Source organism: Dama dama, chromosome X (assembly GCF_033118175.1).
Source record: "Dama dama isolate Ldn47 chromosome X, ASM3311817v1, whole genome shotgun sequence".
NCBI classification, from domain to species: Eukaryota; Metazoa; Chordata; class Mammalia; order Artiodactyla; family Cervidae; genus Dama; species Dama dama.
The window spans coordinates 100,638,525-100,654,927 of record NC_083714.1 but is presented as its reverse complement, the minus strand read 5'-3'; the positions used below and the strand labels follow the sequence as shown (position 1 = coordinate 100,654,927).

Here is a 16,403-nt window from a genome sequence, read left to right as displayed (position 1 = left end):
AGAATTCAATCCAGGGTCAGAGACGAGGCTGGATTGCTCAGAGATTTTGTGTAATTAAGTTTTATTAAAGTATAAAGGAGATAGAGAAAACTTCTGACATAGACATCTGTAGGGGGTAGGAAGAGTACGCCCTTGCTGGTGTCAGCAATGGAGTTATATACTCTCCAATGAATGTCTGGAGGTTGTAAAGACCTCACCAGACCTACTCCCATAATTTACATTTTAAGATAACGGAATTAGCCAGAAGGTTTAATCCAGAGACTGTCCTCAGGCAGGATACATCCTTGTAAAGACCAGACCTACTCCCATAATTTTTGTTTTAAGATAACAGAATTAGCCAGAGGGTTTAATCCAGAGACTGTCCTCAGGCAGGATACATTATTGTTATATAATCATAAGGAATGTAGAGAAAAAAAAGTAAAAAGTTTGTCCTTTCTTCCTCCTTGAGAATTCCAGACCTCTCTCTCCTTGGGGACCCCTGGACTTCTTATCAACCTACCTAGGAAATGACGCTCTCAGTGCCAAGAGAGAAGTGGACCCGTTGCTCTGTATGCAGACTCACGTCAGCCACAGACACTGAGAACATTGCCATAGTCAGGCTGTAAAGACTGACCCTTTCTTCGTGTCCCAACTGAATTCCAAGTGAGTTGGGGAAAATAGGTCTAGTGAATAGGAGTGGGACAAGAGCAATAGTCCTGAATTTTTAAATTCCTAGCAGTATTTCACTAAATATCTTCATGATGGAGAATTCTGTTGTGAAATCAAACTTCCTCACAACAATTCTCTGTCTTCTGTGTACCTTAAGGTGATTTCTCTGCCAGCTTAGCGAAGATACAAATGGCTTTGCAAGCAACTGTATTTGGTGTAGTTGGAATGCATGTACACTCATACTTAACCAGAGTTTTCTTTTGAAAGTATTTTCACAGTTTTAAAACATAGTAAGTCAACATATGGTCATAAAAGTGATCAAATATAGCTGTACTCTTAAATACATTTTCTAATTGACAATATTCTACTTTCAGGGAGAAATATGAGTGGGCAAGTGGCATCAACATTGGGCCCTACAGGTCAAGATTCCTCCCAGCTGGATGAACCTGTGGTTGTGAGTACCTTAGCATTTGATATTTTCTATTAGCACAAATTTACTTTTGAGAAAATGATGTTAAGTAATGCAGATGCAGTGATAAAGGTCTTCCGTGCTGATAAAGGGTGACAGTTTGTCTTAGGAAGGAACACTGATCCAGATATATTACAGTCTGGCATTGCCTGGATGAGTATACTGTGAAATTCCCTGGAAATGTGCACAGTGACTCCCTCCTCCTGCTTATTAACAACGAATTGCACACTTCCATCCCAGCATAGAGTTAAATAGATTCCAAAGTCTTTCTGGGTAACTCTTATGGGAGCTAACTCTTCTCTGTGGGAAGAGTAACTTTTTTAAATGTAAGGACATAGAATTGTGTTGGGAAAACGTTGTTAGGTTTACTTATAATTAGATATATCTGTGTATTATGTATATTTATGCTGTTAGATGTGTTAACAACAAAAAGTTTGATTTGCATGCACACTCTCCTAGGACCAGCAGCCCAGTGTTGAGCAACCTGAACAAGAGGAAGCACCAGCTGAGATTCAGGATATCACACCTGGAAAGGAGGAAGTCAGTGGAGAGGATCCAGTGAATCATGATGAAGAGAAGGAGAAGGATGCCCCTGGAGGTAAAGTGTATGTGTGCATCATGTCTTAAGACATAACCAGTAAGAGGAGGAAAGGAAACATTAGAAAAGGGCTTTAGACAGTTCCTAAAAAACTGAGGAGAGTATAGTTCGCAGGTTAGTGTGGTCGCTCAAATATTCCCGTGTTTTCAAGACAAAGAGAAGAGGGCAACTGAGTTGTCTGAGGACAGCCCTGGGAAGGGAAAATGGTTATAACATCTGGAAAATTCTGCTTTCCTTTTTCTCCAGCAAAACATTCCTGGAATAATGCTCCTGAGGTTCTTATTCATCACATTTTTACCAAACTAGCCTAAGGCTTTTAATTCATAACACCGAGGGGATCAATATTATCATTCTCTTGTTTATAGTGTATGCTTTACAGCTGAATTGATTCATTTTTTAAAAAATTCTGACCTGGAAACTGATCTCCGGGAATCGGCTGTGGCAAAGACTGGGGGTCAAGGCAGAGATGGTCCCGATGTCAAGGAGGAGATTGCATCAAATACAGAGCCTGTTGAAATGCCAGAAGCAGGTATGTCATCCATTCAGAAAGTAATTTGTGTGGTTTCTGTTTTTCAGAATATTATATCTTTAATAATATAGAGGGAAAATTACTATTATTTTAATAACAGAGTTCACATATTCTTTGAAAGATAGTTCAGACCCCAGATGCCTGAGTGCCTGACTTACAGACTTGCAAATAAAGAAACAGACAGGATCAAAGCCATATCGAATTGAAAAAAGGAAACTGTTATCTTCTCTTGAGTATATGTACTTTAACCAACAGCTAATAATTTTCAGGTTCTTCTATAATTTCTGCTTGTAACAAATATGGAATGCATTTGTAATAAATATCAGTTTATATGAAATATGCTCAGGCATTCAAGTAGGTTCTAGTACCAGCTTTAACATAATGTGTGTGATTCTGTCAAATCCCTTAACTTCTAAACTCAACTTTACTCATGTAAGTTGTGAATTCAGAACAGATACACTAAAGTGCTCATTTTTCAATGCTAATTTTTGCATTCTCTGGTTCTCTTCGATGGCATGCATACAAGAATACTCTGTTTTCCATGATTTATTTATCATAAAATAGCATCTTGACTCGAATTATAACATGGGAATTGAGATTTCATTTTCTGATGGGGAACACATGTACACCTGTGGCTGATTCATGTCGATGTATGGCAAAAACCACGACAATATTGTAAAGTCATTAGCCTCCAATTAAAATAAATAAATAAACTGTTTTTAAAAAAAGAACATGAACCAACATTCTTCTTGATGTTTGTTAAATTATCTCAAATTCTGTATTCTCTAGCTCTTAAAATGTAGTTACATTTTAAATCCTTTCCCCAATGAAGCATGAAATGACTGAACAATGAAATGGCCAAAGATAGTCTAGTTTCCTGTGTCTGTGGCTGATCAAGTTGAGAGAGTGTATGTAGTCAATGCTATTCAAGGCGGGTGTGAGTAAGATACACATGCTAAGCACACTATCTGCCCCCATGACTGGTCTGTTTTTTCTTGGGGGGGGGTTGCTTATTTTGGAGAAGGAAATGGCAACCCTCTCCAGTATTCTTTCCTGGAGAATCCCATGGAAGGAGGAGCCTGGCAGGCTATAATCCACGGGGTCGCAAAGAGTCACACACGACTGAGCGACTTCACTTCACTTTGCTTATTTTAATTGGAGGAGAATTACTTTGCAATACTATGATGGTTTTTGATGATGGTTTTTGCCATACATCCCACTGTCACTCTTAAAGAACTAATAAAAATCTGAGCCTCATGATATATCGTCTCTAACCTTATCAATTATGTTATTTTTCCTCTTTGATGCATCAGTTTAAAAAGTTTTGAAGGTCAAAGTCTGTAACTCTAGCTCTTCCCACGTAATCAGCTTAGTATATTTCACATACGTGTTTTCCAAATTGATGGCAATTAATTGCATGATTCCGATTTTAATGGAAGAACTTCATGTTTCTGGAAGAATTTATTGTGTATTAGCCTTCTGAATATTTTCACTTTACATTTTTGTTCCATTCCATTAGAACATTTAGACGAAAATACCACTTCCAGACTACTTTCTTTTTTTTTTTTCCATTTATTTTTATTAGTTAGAGGCTAATTACTTTACAATATTGTAGTGGTTTTTGTCATACATTGACATGAATCTGCCATGGATTTACATGTATTCCCCATCTCGATCCCCCCTCCCCAGACTACTTTCAAGTAACTACAGAACATGATTAAAATGTTCTCATAGAAAAATCTTTGTCCTAAATATGTGTGGTACTTGAAAAGATCAATACATAAATTAAAAAGTACATAAATATACAATGCTACATCCAATATAAAAGGTAAGAAAAAGAGCAGCAGAATGAACCTAAGGGAAAAATAAAAAGATACTTAATAAAAGACAGGTATGAATTGTTAGGAAGAGAAAAATAAATTTAACTAAGAAATAAAGACAATGTGCTAGTTTAAATAATTTTTAACATGTATATATACATTTTATAAATATTCTTTTCCTTTGTGATTTATCACAGGAGATTGGACATAGTTCCCTGTGTGGTATAGTAGGACCTTGTTGTTTATCCATTCTGAGTGTAATAGTTTTTATCTGCCAACCCCAAATTCCAGTCCATTCCTCTCAGTTTACATAACTGTGAAGAAAATGGACAAAGCCCAAGTACACATAATAAGAAATATGAACAAGACACTTATTGGTTAGTATATTACAGAATTAAAACAGTATAATCTAGAACTCAGGTATTTTCAGAATATTGATGAAATGGCTAATAGGAGAGAAAAGCAAATATTTAACATACCCCACAGTAACTAAATAACTAAACATCACAGATCCCGTGAATGAACTTTTGAAATTGGTCAGAGTTGTCTCTCAAAACCCATCATTTAGAAACAAGGAAAAATATCTGCTTTTCCAGACTTTCTTTCTGTCTTCCTACTTGCTTTTCTGTCTCACTCATACTCCCTCTTGCTCTCCCTTTTCTTCTCTTCTCTCCTTTTTTTCTTTCTTTTCTTGGTGTGGCTATGAGAAACAGTCCTATTTCTGCTTCACATTTTGATGTCACCATGTCGCCAGTGATAGTAATGACTTAAAATTAGTGTCACCATATAATCTATTATACCAACTGGAATGCTTTCCAGGGTGAAAAGAAACATTTAGAATTATATGAGGGCCACAAGGAAAGAGGGGGACAAATGTTTAACCAACTTAAAACAACCATATCAGGGATAAACTAAAACAAATGAAAATTTCTATACTTTTCCACAGTAGAGAAGAAACAAATGTAATACTGGCCTTTTTATTTACTTCACTTAAGCAGTAACAGAGGTAACAACTATTTAGCTATCTTATATTCAGAATATTATTTCAAATCAATGCAAGTAAATGATACTTTTGGGGGATGTGTTTGTTTCATTTTTTGTGTATTTTGTTTTCCTTAGGGTGTTGTTTGTTGTTAGATATTGTACACAGTTTTGAATGTGTACACAGTTTTGCCTTCTACTGAAAACTACATTCTGATAGGTTCCATTGATTTCATTTGTTCTGAACTCAGTGTCCTTGTTTTCTTGTATAACTTGGAAGAGTAGTGTGTTTTTAAAATACTCATAATGTGCCTGAAAAGTCTATAAAATTTCTAGAGAGGATGAACTGAAGGTAAGCCAAAGGGTCGCCCTTAGTGTTCTTGTTTTAATCCATTATATAGAAGTACAACTGCAGTGAACTTTGTATACCTCTCCTATCATCGAAATAAAGTTCTGCTAAGTAAGTTTAATGTTTATATTATAGGTGAAGGGGAACCAGTTGCTTGAAAGAAGATAAACTGAAACTATCTATGCTGTTCTTATGCTGTATATTTGACTGTTAAAGCTGTCAGTAAAAAGTTTCATTTTATACTTCCACATTTTTTGTTAAATTTATCCCTGGTTATTTAATGTTATTGAAATTTCATGGTTTGCGGTTTTTATTGTCTAGTTGAGGATGCATGTAGCGATAGAATGTTTGTATATAGACTTTCTGTCCACCAATTCATCTATGCATATTAATTCCACAAATTTAGATCTAGACTGCTTTTGCTGTCCAAAATATACTATTATATTTGAATATCAACAGTTTCTACTGGCTTAAACCTTAAACCTTTCCTCATTTTGCAGCATTGAACAAACCTAGCCAGAATAGTCTTGACTAAAATAGGTGATAATCGGCATTTTTCCTGATAGAAAATGAAAAATCTTCTCCATTTCAACCTGTTTAAGTTGCTTTTTTGTAGATATACTTTATCAGAGTAAGTTCCATTCTATTCCTTGTTTGCTGTCTTAAATATAGATTAATTTTCATCAAACACTTATAATGCATCAAGTTTGATGATCATAGAATTGTTTTCCCTCCATTTTTGTCTTACTGTGGTGAATTGCATTGGTGACCTTATACATGTAAACCACCCTTGCACTTCTAGGGTTAAAAAAATTTGGTCATAACATATTCTTTAGGTGCAATCTACATGTTAATACACATACATACATATATATATATATACCACACATAAAAAATTCATGAAAGCCTTTGTTCTTCTCTTGAATGTATGGGTTTACAAAATGTGCCACCCAGATCTCATATGGTCCCTGATGAAATCATGGACAGAGAAACATTTTTTAATACTTAATATACTTGTATTGTCTTACACAGAAATGAAATGCCAAAGCCATTGTTAAAGGTTCTAGGGAGACAGAGAAAAAAACTGCTGTCAGATTCCATGGCAAATGCCACAGTGTATCTTTCACACTCTTCTGACTTGCCTTCCAAGTTTTTTGGGTACAGGGAGAGAGCAGCCACAAACGTCTTTTCTTTTCCGTGACATCCTCCATTGGCTTGATAGTCACCAGATCTCAGACGCCCTCCAGCTGTGCTGTGTGTGTGTGTGTGTTAGTCACACAGTTGTGTGTGACTCTTTGCGACCCCACAAACTGTAGCCCGCCAGGCTTCTCTGTCCATGGAATTCTCCAGGCAAGAATACTGGAGTGGATTGCCATTCCCTTCTCTAGAGGATCTTCCCAACCCAGGGATCGAACTTTGGTCTCCTGCATTGCAGGCAGATTCTTTACCGTTAGAGGTACAGGGAAGTCTTCCAGCTGTCTGATTCCTCCCTTATATCCTTATTATTACATAATAACAAAACACTTACATCTCTGAGCCCCCATCTGCATCATCATGCACCAAAAAATATATTTATGCAACAAAGGACCTATTCAGAATGCACTCTGCTTAGGGAATAAGAGGGCATTATAAATAGCAGGTGTTTTGCCCTTACAGAGGTGTGAAAATCCAGGTTTAAAAGGACTGAAAATGGGAGGTAACAATGGTAAAGAATCCACCTGCAGGGCTGGAGACCTGGGTTCGATCCCGGGGTCAGGAAGATCGCCTAGAGGTGGGCTAGCAACCCACTCCAGTATTCTTGCCTGAATAATCACCATGGATAGAGGTGCCTGACGGGATACAGTCCAAGGGTCGCAAAGAGTTGGACACGATTGAGCGACTAAGCACAGAACGTGACATAACTAAGTATCAATACTGGCTGTGACACATAGTGTGTGAAGGTGAGAAAGGTATTTACATCCTTTGCATCTGTTTCCCTATTTCTAAAATGGAAATTACAATTTTACACTAAATATTTGTTATGAAGAATAAACAGCATATGTGAAGTAGGCATTCCATTGCAAATGGATTTGGCTTATTCTACTGCAATTTTTCATTTAAACATTCAAAATATTTAATTTCATTTACCTTTATAATTACAATTCTCTCAAGTGATACAGATATTGAATTTTAAGTAAACTATAAGACTAACTTTTAAAGTGAATCGCACTTCAGAAACATATTTTGTCTGAATAAATATATTGACTCAATAGTGGTGCAGCTGGTATCAGACATAGTATCCATTCTAAGGTTGGTTTGTAAATGAGGACTGACAAGGCTACCCTAAGTCATAGTATGTAGTGAACACTGTGCTCCTTGCTGTGTGTGATGACAAAGAAAATAAGCCGATATTCTGGTCACGCAGCATCACACAACTCAACACCAGACTCTGTCACGTAGTCAGGCAGCCAGTCCCTAAGTAACACTGCAGGGGCTACAGGACCACACAGTGTACCAATGAGTTGTTAGTTTGTCACCTTCTACGGGCTTGGCCAGTAAGGAGACAATGAACCCGAATGGATTCAGATTCTAACTGACAGACAGTGCAGCAGCAATATGCCCCTGGTGTCAGTTGCCGTGCCCCTAGTCCCACGGTTTGACACTGAATTGGAAGGCCTCAGTAACAGGCACTGCAGGTGGTGGGGCTCTGCCGGGAAGGAGCCCACAGCTGTGCCCTATGGACTGAGCAGCTCTGTAGTCCACAGGTGTACTCTCAGCTGGGGCTAGGGAGACCATCCTAGGTTCAACGGAAACCAGAGGTGGGTGAGTAGCAACTTTGTGTCACCTCCAGCTAGAAAAGGAGGCAGGTGAGAAATGGTCTCATAGTAGCTCTTCATCAGGCTGCTTATCTCCTCTTGCTGCAAGAGCAATCAGTAGATTTTCTGTCAAGATTCAAGTCAGCCTGCAGTTTAGCCTTGCCTACGTAGCCTAAGTGGGAACATGCAAGGTCACCAGGCCACCAAGACAGAGCCACACCCCTACAGTGTCTGGAACAAGACACAAGGCTTTATGTATGGTGCTACAAATATGACACCTATATACTGACTCCCACATGGAGGAGATGCTTTTCCTGTCAGTCATTAAAAATATCCCTTCATTTAGTAGACACACATTGATTACTAGCATGTTTCAGGACCTATCTGCAAAGCTTGCAATAACAAGACCAGTGATGTGAGGTGGATGATGGGAATATCACACTGGTGGACCAGACAGACACATAAACAGAAAAGAAGTGCAAAGGAGATACATAGGGAATGGACCTAAGGGGATGGGGGGACACAGTGAGTGGGGTGGCCAAGAAGCAGGAGGAAAGCTAGAAGATAAGGTTCATTGTAAGAGTGAAAGAGGTTATACATAACACAGTCGTGCTTTGACCCAGGCTGTAGATGAGAGTCACAACCTCCCCTGCATCACTGCCCCTTTTGAGGGTGACGTCTGGGAGTCTACAGATTCTGAAGGGAAAGGAGAAAGAAAATACGAAGTGCAGGGGGTACATGCACCCGCCTGATAGAGATGCAGGTGCAGGTTGTTACAGTAACCAGGTGGAGATGAGCAGAGTTGGATTTGGTGACTCAAGGATGAAATGTGGAAGTGAATGTAAAGGGAGAAAACACATTGAGAGGGGTAGATAGCTCCAACTGCCATTTCTGTAGCAGGGGAGGTGCTCCATTACTGTTGTGAGAAGGCTCCCTGGTCTGAGCTCTGGTAGGGAGTGATGAGCATTCTAAGGACCCATATCAAACCTAAGCAGGGGGCGCTGAGTGTGTGAAGACATAAGTCTCAGCCTTCACCACTGACAGACACAGAAAGCTTCTTATCCCTGCTGAGAGTGGGGCGGTGGCACCTTAGGGAAGCTCAAAGGGAAGGTGGAGGTGGTGGTGGTTGTTCAGTCGCTCAGTCGTGTCCTACGATTTACCACCCCATGACCAGCAGCACGCCAGGCTCCTCTGTCCTACACTATCTCCCCGAGTTTGATCAAATTAATGTCCATTGTGTTGGGCGATGGTATCTAATCATCTCACCCTCTGTTGCCCCCTTCTCCTCCTTCCTTCGATCTTTTTGCATCAGGGTCTTTTCCACTGAATCGGCTATTTGCACCAGGCAGCCAAAGTATTGCAGCTTCAGCATCAGTCCTTCCAGTGAATATTCTAGAGTTCATTTCCTTTAGGATTGGCGGGTTTGTTCTCCTTGCTGTCCAAGGGATTCTCAAGGCTCATCTCTAGCACCACAATTTGAAAGCGTCAATTCTTTGGCACTCAGCCTTCTTCATGATCCAACTCACACATCTGTACATCACTACTGGAAAAACCATAGTTTTGACTCTGTAGACCTTTGTCAGCAAAGTGATGTCTCTGCTTTTTAATATGTTGTCTAGGTTTGTCATCAGTCTCCCCAGGGGCTCAGTGGTGAAGAATCTGTCTGTAATGCAGCACACTTAGGAGATATGGGTTCAATCCCTGGGTCAGGAAGATATCCTGGAGGAGGGCATAGCAACCCACTCCAGTATTCTCGTCCAGACAATCCCCTGGACAGAGGAGCCTGGCAGGCCCCAGTCCATGGGGTCGTGAAGAGCCAGACACTACTGAAGTGACTGAGAATGCGTGCAACCTAGGTTTGTCATCGCTTTCCTACCAAAGAGCAAGTGTCTTTTAATTTTGTGGCTGAAATCAGCATCTGCAATGATTTTGGAGATCAAGAAAATGAAATCTGTCACTGCTTCCACTTCCCCCCCTTCTCTTTGCCATGAAGTGATAGGACTAGATGCCATGATCTTAGTTTTCTAAATGTTGAGTTTTAAGCCAGTTTTTTCACTCTCCTCTTTCACCCTTATCTAAAGGTTCTTTAGTTGCTCTTCCCTTTCTGCCATTAGAGTGGTATCATCTGTGTATCTGTGTATCTGAGCTTCTCGATATTTCTCCCAGCAATCTTGACTCCAGTCTGGCATTTTGCATGATGTACTCTGCATATAAGTTAAATAAGCAGCATGCCAATATACAGCCTTGTCATACTCCTTTCCCAATTATAAAGCAGTCAGTTGTTCCAACTCTGGTTCTGTTGCTTCTTGACCCACATACAGGTTTCTCAGGAGACCGGGCGAGTAGTCTGGTACTGTCCTCTGTTTAAGAATTTTGTGTATTTGTTGTGATCCACGCAGTCAGAGGTCTTAGCGTAGTCGATGACACAGAAGCAGATGTTTTTCTGGAATTTCCTTCCTTTCCCCATGACATAAGAGATGTTGGCAATTTGATCTCTGGCTGCTCTGCCTCCTCGAAACCTAAGTATATCTGGAAGTTCTTCGTTCACATACTGTTGAAGCCTAGCTTGGAGGAGTTTTCTAACCAGGAGGCTTCAGAAATTGGGGACAATCTAAGTGGAGAAGCTCAGGAAATTGGATGGTGTGAAGGAAGCCTGATAAGAGAGACAAGAAAAGGAAGATCTCCTTTCAATGTTGGTAGCAAAGTGGCCAGAGGCTAAACTATGCCTTCAAGTTCTTGTGTAGAAGAGTAGCCTTTATCTACAAAATCATAGACAGTTCTGTAAGAGAGGGAGGGAGAGGGCAGGAAGAGGGAGACAGACACCATGAGTGGATGTGAGAGACCCGTTAGAAGGGGGTTGACAATTAAATGGAGGGAGGCTTTGGACTAGAGCAGATGTGGTGGAATTGGGAAAAAGTAGACGCATTAGACATTTATGAAGTAAAATGGACAGAACTCAGCAAGAATTTGGACTTGAGGTGAAGGAGAGTGAATTGTAAACATGTTTTAGACTAAGTTTCTGTTTCCTGTCATAAGAGTACAAAGATGTCATGGGGAATTCTGGAAGTTGGCCAGGTCTGGGCAGAAATCCAAAATGCGATTTTTATGTTTTTCAGCTCATGGTCTACATGGATACAATAACCAGTATTTAAATACTTAAAATTTCCTTTTCCTTTAAAAAAAAGTATTGAGGTTTTTTTATTATTATTACCGTGTAGTGTTCCTTTGTATACTCGTATACTCTTTGGTCTTTCTCTCATGTGTATACCAGTTGTTGAATAGTTGGATTGTTTCTAGGTTTGGCTATTAGGAATACATGTGTGGAATATTTGAGTACAGGTGTTTGTGTGAGCATGTTTTCATTTCTCTTGGGAAAGTTGTCTAGGAGTAGAATTGCTGGGTCATATAAGGCTTCCCAGGTGGCGCTAGTGGTAAAGAACCCATCTGCCAATGCAGGAGACTCAGGTCTGATCCCTTGCTCTGGAAGATCCCCTGGAGTAGGTAATAGCAACCTGCTCCGGTATTCTTGCCTGGAAAATTCCATGAGGAGGGGTCCTGGCAGGTTACAGTCCATGGGGCCCCAGAGAGTTAAACACGACTGAGCAACGGAACACACACGCACACACATACATGGTAATTTATGTATCGTAGAATCTAAACTGTGTCCTCTGTAGACAACATACACATGGATTTTTTTTTAACTGTTCTCTCAATGTCTGCCTTCTGGTTGGATTGTTTTATCTATTGACATTTAATGTTGAGACAGTCTTACATCTGCCAATATATATTTCTGTCTCATGTCATTTTGTTCTATGGTCCTCACTTTACTGCTTTCTTTTGCATTCAATGGATATTTTCTAATGTAGCATTTTAAACTCTTTACTGATTTTTCCACTACTTTTAAGTTATTTCCTTAGCTGTATGCCACCGTAAACATCTTACTTCATCACAATCAGCTTGAAATTTACACAAATTCTAATGAGATACAGAAACATTACTCCCATATCGCTCTATTCGGGTTTCCCTCTTTTCCTCATATTGTCACATATATAATAAATCTATAAAGAGAAAGTCCATTAATACACTCTTGTTGTTATTATATATAACATTATGTGATGAAAAGCTGATATACGGCAGGATATCAGGTATCTATAGCTTCTGTTATATTCACATTCTTTGTCATGATTTCTGATTCTTTGCATATGTTTGTATGGATTTGACACCATCCAGACTTGTTTCCTTACCTAATACAGCTTTGCTCCCAACCACCTCCTTTGTGCTGTTACAGCGAATATATTACATTCCATGTGTCATTGGCCCAACGACAATTGGGCTTCTATGATGGCTCAGACAGTAAAGAATCTGCCTGCAATGCAGGAGACCCGGGTTCAGTCCCTTGGTGAGGAAGATCCCCTGGAGAAGGGAATGGCTAACCATTCCAGTATTCTCGCCTGGAGAATCCCATGGACAGAGGAGCCTGGCGGGCTACAGTAATGGGGTTGCCAAGAGTCAGACACAACTGAGCAACTACCACTTTCACAAGAATAATTTATGTGATATTGTTTTAGACAGTTGCTTTTTAAACACAGGAAGAAAGGAGTGAACTATGTATCCATAAAGAATTTTTGTTCATATAATTACCTTTACCTGTGCTCTTTGCATTTTCACATGGATTCTGATTAACATCTGAATGCACTTATAGCAGACTGAAGAATTTTTGTAGTTTTTCTTGTAAGCCATTTCTACCAACACATCCCCTGAGTTTTTTTTTAAATTTGGGCATACCTTTACTTTGCTTTCCTTTCTATTTTCTTAAGCCAGTTTATCGTGGTGTGTATGACATGTAAAAAGCTGTGTACACACCCGTGAACTCATCACCAGCTTCAATATACAAAACTGAACTGTATTTCTATACTAGTGGTGAATACTTCTAATAAGTAAGAAAATTCCAGTTAGAATAAAAAGAACTTAGGAATTGGTTTAAGCAAGGAGGTGTAAGATTTGTACATTGAAAATGACAAAACCAGTTGAAAGAAATTAATGAGAATTTAAGTAAATGGTAACTGATTATCAGTGGGCACTAGAGTTTCCTTTACAAATTAGCTGTCATTGTACACACATCTCTGAGCATGTGGGAATATCTCCTTAAGGCACATTCATCGCAGTGAGACTGCTGGATCAAAGACTTCCTTGGCTAAACAGACATATCTGGAGTACCTACTGTGTGCACGTGCCTGACACTGTTCTAAACGCCAAGGAGGCATCACAGAATTGGACTAACACATGTCCCTCTTTCATGAAGGCAAATGCTGCTGAGGGTGAGGGCAGGATGGAATGTAAATTCTGATGAGTACTGCCACAGACCCCTGCAAAGGTGTTTTACCAGTTCACACTGGCCTCAGTGGGGCAGGGGAGTGAATATGCCTTTACTGGCATCTTGGCACCATTTGTAGGGTGGGAGGTCTAGGCAGGAGGCTGGACTCCTTATGTCCAGTTCCCTAGAAGAGCTTCAAGTCCACAACTAGGAATGATCCACATAGGGATTTCAGGGGACGTGAACACCCTAGGTGTCCATACCCTCGGTTGTGACATCACAAAGTGTATTTGTCAAAGCATGGGAGGTATCTGACCCTTTGGTGGCACTGCACCCTGAGTGTGCCATCTCTGACCTGGAGATAAGTCTGTGAGCCAGGGACTGAGGGTGCTGAAACCTTGAGAGGTTTACTATGTCTTGGGCTATGAACTTTGGAGATTGGAGAATGTGGGGTACCATGGTCTGAGGTCTCTTTGTGGTGGCTGCAGGAAACATCGTGACAGAGCTGTATGCGTTCACCATACCAGTGCTCTGTGCAGTTGGTGAGACCGTGTCCTATGGTGTGAGCTGTGTGATTGCGACTTCTGTGTCCAGGGTGTGAGGTCTCTGTGCTGTCGGGTTTCTCCATGGCCGCTTATGAAGTTGCTAAAATGCATGTCGGCCTGTATTCGAATTTCATCTCTCTTATTGAGTCTCCAGAGTTTCAGTTTGGTGGATTGTTTGGTGTTGGGTGTCCAGTGCAGTGAGGTTTGCCAGCTGCTATTTCCTTGGTCCATATCTGGTCGAGTGTATCATTGATATTTGGGTTTTGTGACCCATCGCGTGAGGTCCCTTCTTCTCCCTTCCCTAGCCTTTCCCTTCTCCAGGGGAATCTTCCCAACTCAAGGATCGGACCCAGGTCTCCCGCATTGCAGGCGGATTATTTACCAGGTGAGCCAGAAGGGAAGCCCAAGAATACTGGAGTGGGTAGCCTATCCCTTCTCGAGCCGATTTTCCCTGCCCAGGATCGAACCAGGGTCTCCTGCATTGCAGGCAGATTCTTTAACAGCTGAGCTAACAGGGATGGAAACATTTCAGGTTGTGGTTGTTCAGTAGCTCAGTCATGTCTGACTCTTTACAACCTCGTGGACTGCACCACGCCAGGCTTCCCTGTCCTTCACTATATCCCGGAGTTTGCTCAAACCCATGTCCATTCAGGCAATGATGCCATCCACCCATCTTATCCTCTGTGGCTCCCGTTTCCTCCTGCCCTCGATCTTCCCCAGCATCAGGGTCTTTTCCAATGAGTCGGCTCTTCACATCAGGAAGCCAAAATATTGGAGTTTAAGCTTCAGCATCAGTCCTTCCAATGGATATTGATGGTTGATTTTCTTTAGGATTGACTTATTTGCTCTCCTTGCTGTCCAAGGGACTCTCCAGAGTCTTCTCCAGCATCATGGTTTCAAAGGATCAATTCTTTGGCACTCAGCCTTCCTTAGGTCCAACTCTCCCATCCATACAGGACTACTGGATAAACCGTAGCTTTGATGATAGGGACTTTTGTCGGCAATGTAATGTCTCTGCTTTTTAACATGCTGTCTCCGTTTGTCATAGCTATTCTTCCAAGCAGCAAGTGTCTATCAATTTCATGGCTACAATCACAACCTGCAGTGGTTTTGGAGCCCGAGAAAATAAAGCCTGCCAGTGTTTCAATTTTTTCTTCATCTATTTGACATGAAGTGACGGGACCAGATATCATGATCTTACTTTTTGAATGCTGAGTTTTAAGACAGCATTTTTACTCTCCTCTTTCGCCTGCATTGAGAGGCTCTTTAGATCCTCTTCGATTTCTGCCATAAGGGTGGTGTCCTCTGTGCATCTGAAGTTATTGATGTTTCTAAAAGCAACCTTGATTCCAGATTGAGTTTCATCCAGCCCAGCATTTTACATGATGTACTCTGCATGTAAGTTAAACAAGCAGGGTGACAGTATACAGCCTTTACATGCTCTTTTCTGAAGCTTGAATCAGTCAGTTGTTCCATGTCCAGTTCTAGCTGATGCTTCTTGACCTGCATACAGCTTTCTCAGGAAGCAGGTAAGGTGGTCTGGTAGTCCCATCTCTTGAAGAATTTTCCACAGTTTGTTGTGATCCACACAGTGAAAGGCTTTCAGTTCAGTTCAGTTCAGTCATTCAGTCGTGTCCGACTCTTTGCGACCCCATGAACCGCAGCACGCCAGGCCTCCCTGTCCATCACCACCTCCCAGAATTTACCCAAACTCATGTCCTTTGAGTCGGTGATGTCATATAACCATATTATCCTCTGTTGACCCCTTCTCCCCGTGCCCTCAATCTTTCCCAACATCAGGGTCTTTTCAAAAGGGTCACCTGCTCACACCAGGTGGCCAAAATATTGGAGTTTCAGCTTCAACATCGGTCCTTCCAGTGAACACCCAGGAATGATTTCCTTTAGGATGGACGGGTTGGATCTCCTTGTAGTCCACGGGACTCTCAAGAGTCTTCTTCAACACCGCAGCTCAAAAGCATCAATTCATTGCCACTCAGCTTTCTTTATAGTCCAACTCTCATATCCATACATGACTACTGGAAAAACCATAGACTTGACTAGATGGACTTTTGTTGACAAAGTAATGTCTCTGCTTTTTAATATGCTGTCTAGTTTGGTCAAAACTTTCCTTCCAAGGAGTAACTATCTCTTAGTTTCATGGCTGCAATCACCATCTGCACTCATTTTGGAGCCCCCCCCGAAAAAAATAAAATCGGCCACTGTTTCCACTATTTCCCCATCTATTTGCCATGAAGTGATGGGCCCAGATGCCATGATGTTAGTTTTCTGAAGGTTGAGCTTTAAGCCAACTTTTTCACTCTCCTCTTTCAGTTTCATCAAGAGGATCTTTAGTTC

General features: G+C 40.7%; 1 long non-coding RNA gene across 1 annotated transcript; it reads left to right on the top strand.

Annotated features, from left to right (window-relative positions):
* Positions 1–452: 452 nt before the first annotated feature.
* LOC133051641 (uncharacterized) lies at positions 453–5,628 on the top strand. Its single transcript, XR_009691911.1, has 5 exons — positions 453–642; positions 1,023–1,102; positions 1,577–1,715; positions 2,081–2,244; positions 5,530–5,628. It is a non-coding gene; the product is annotated as an uncharacterized LOC133051641 (long non-coding RNA).
* Positions 5,629–16,403: the final 10,775 nt, after the last annotated feature.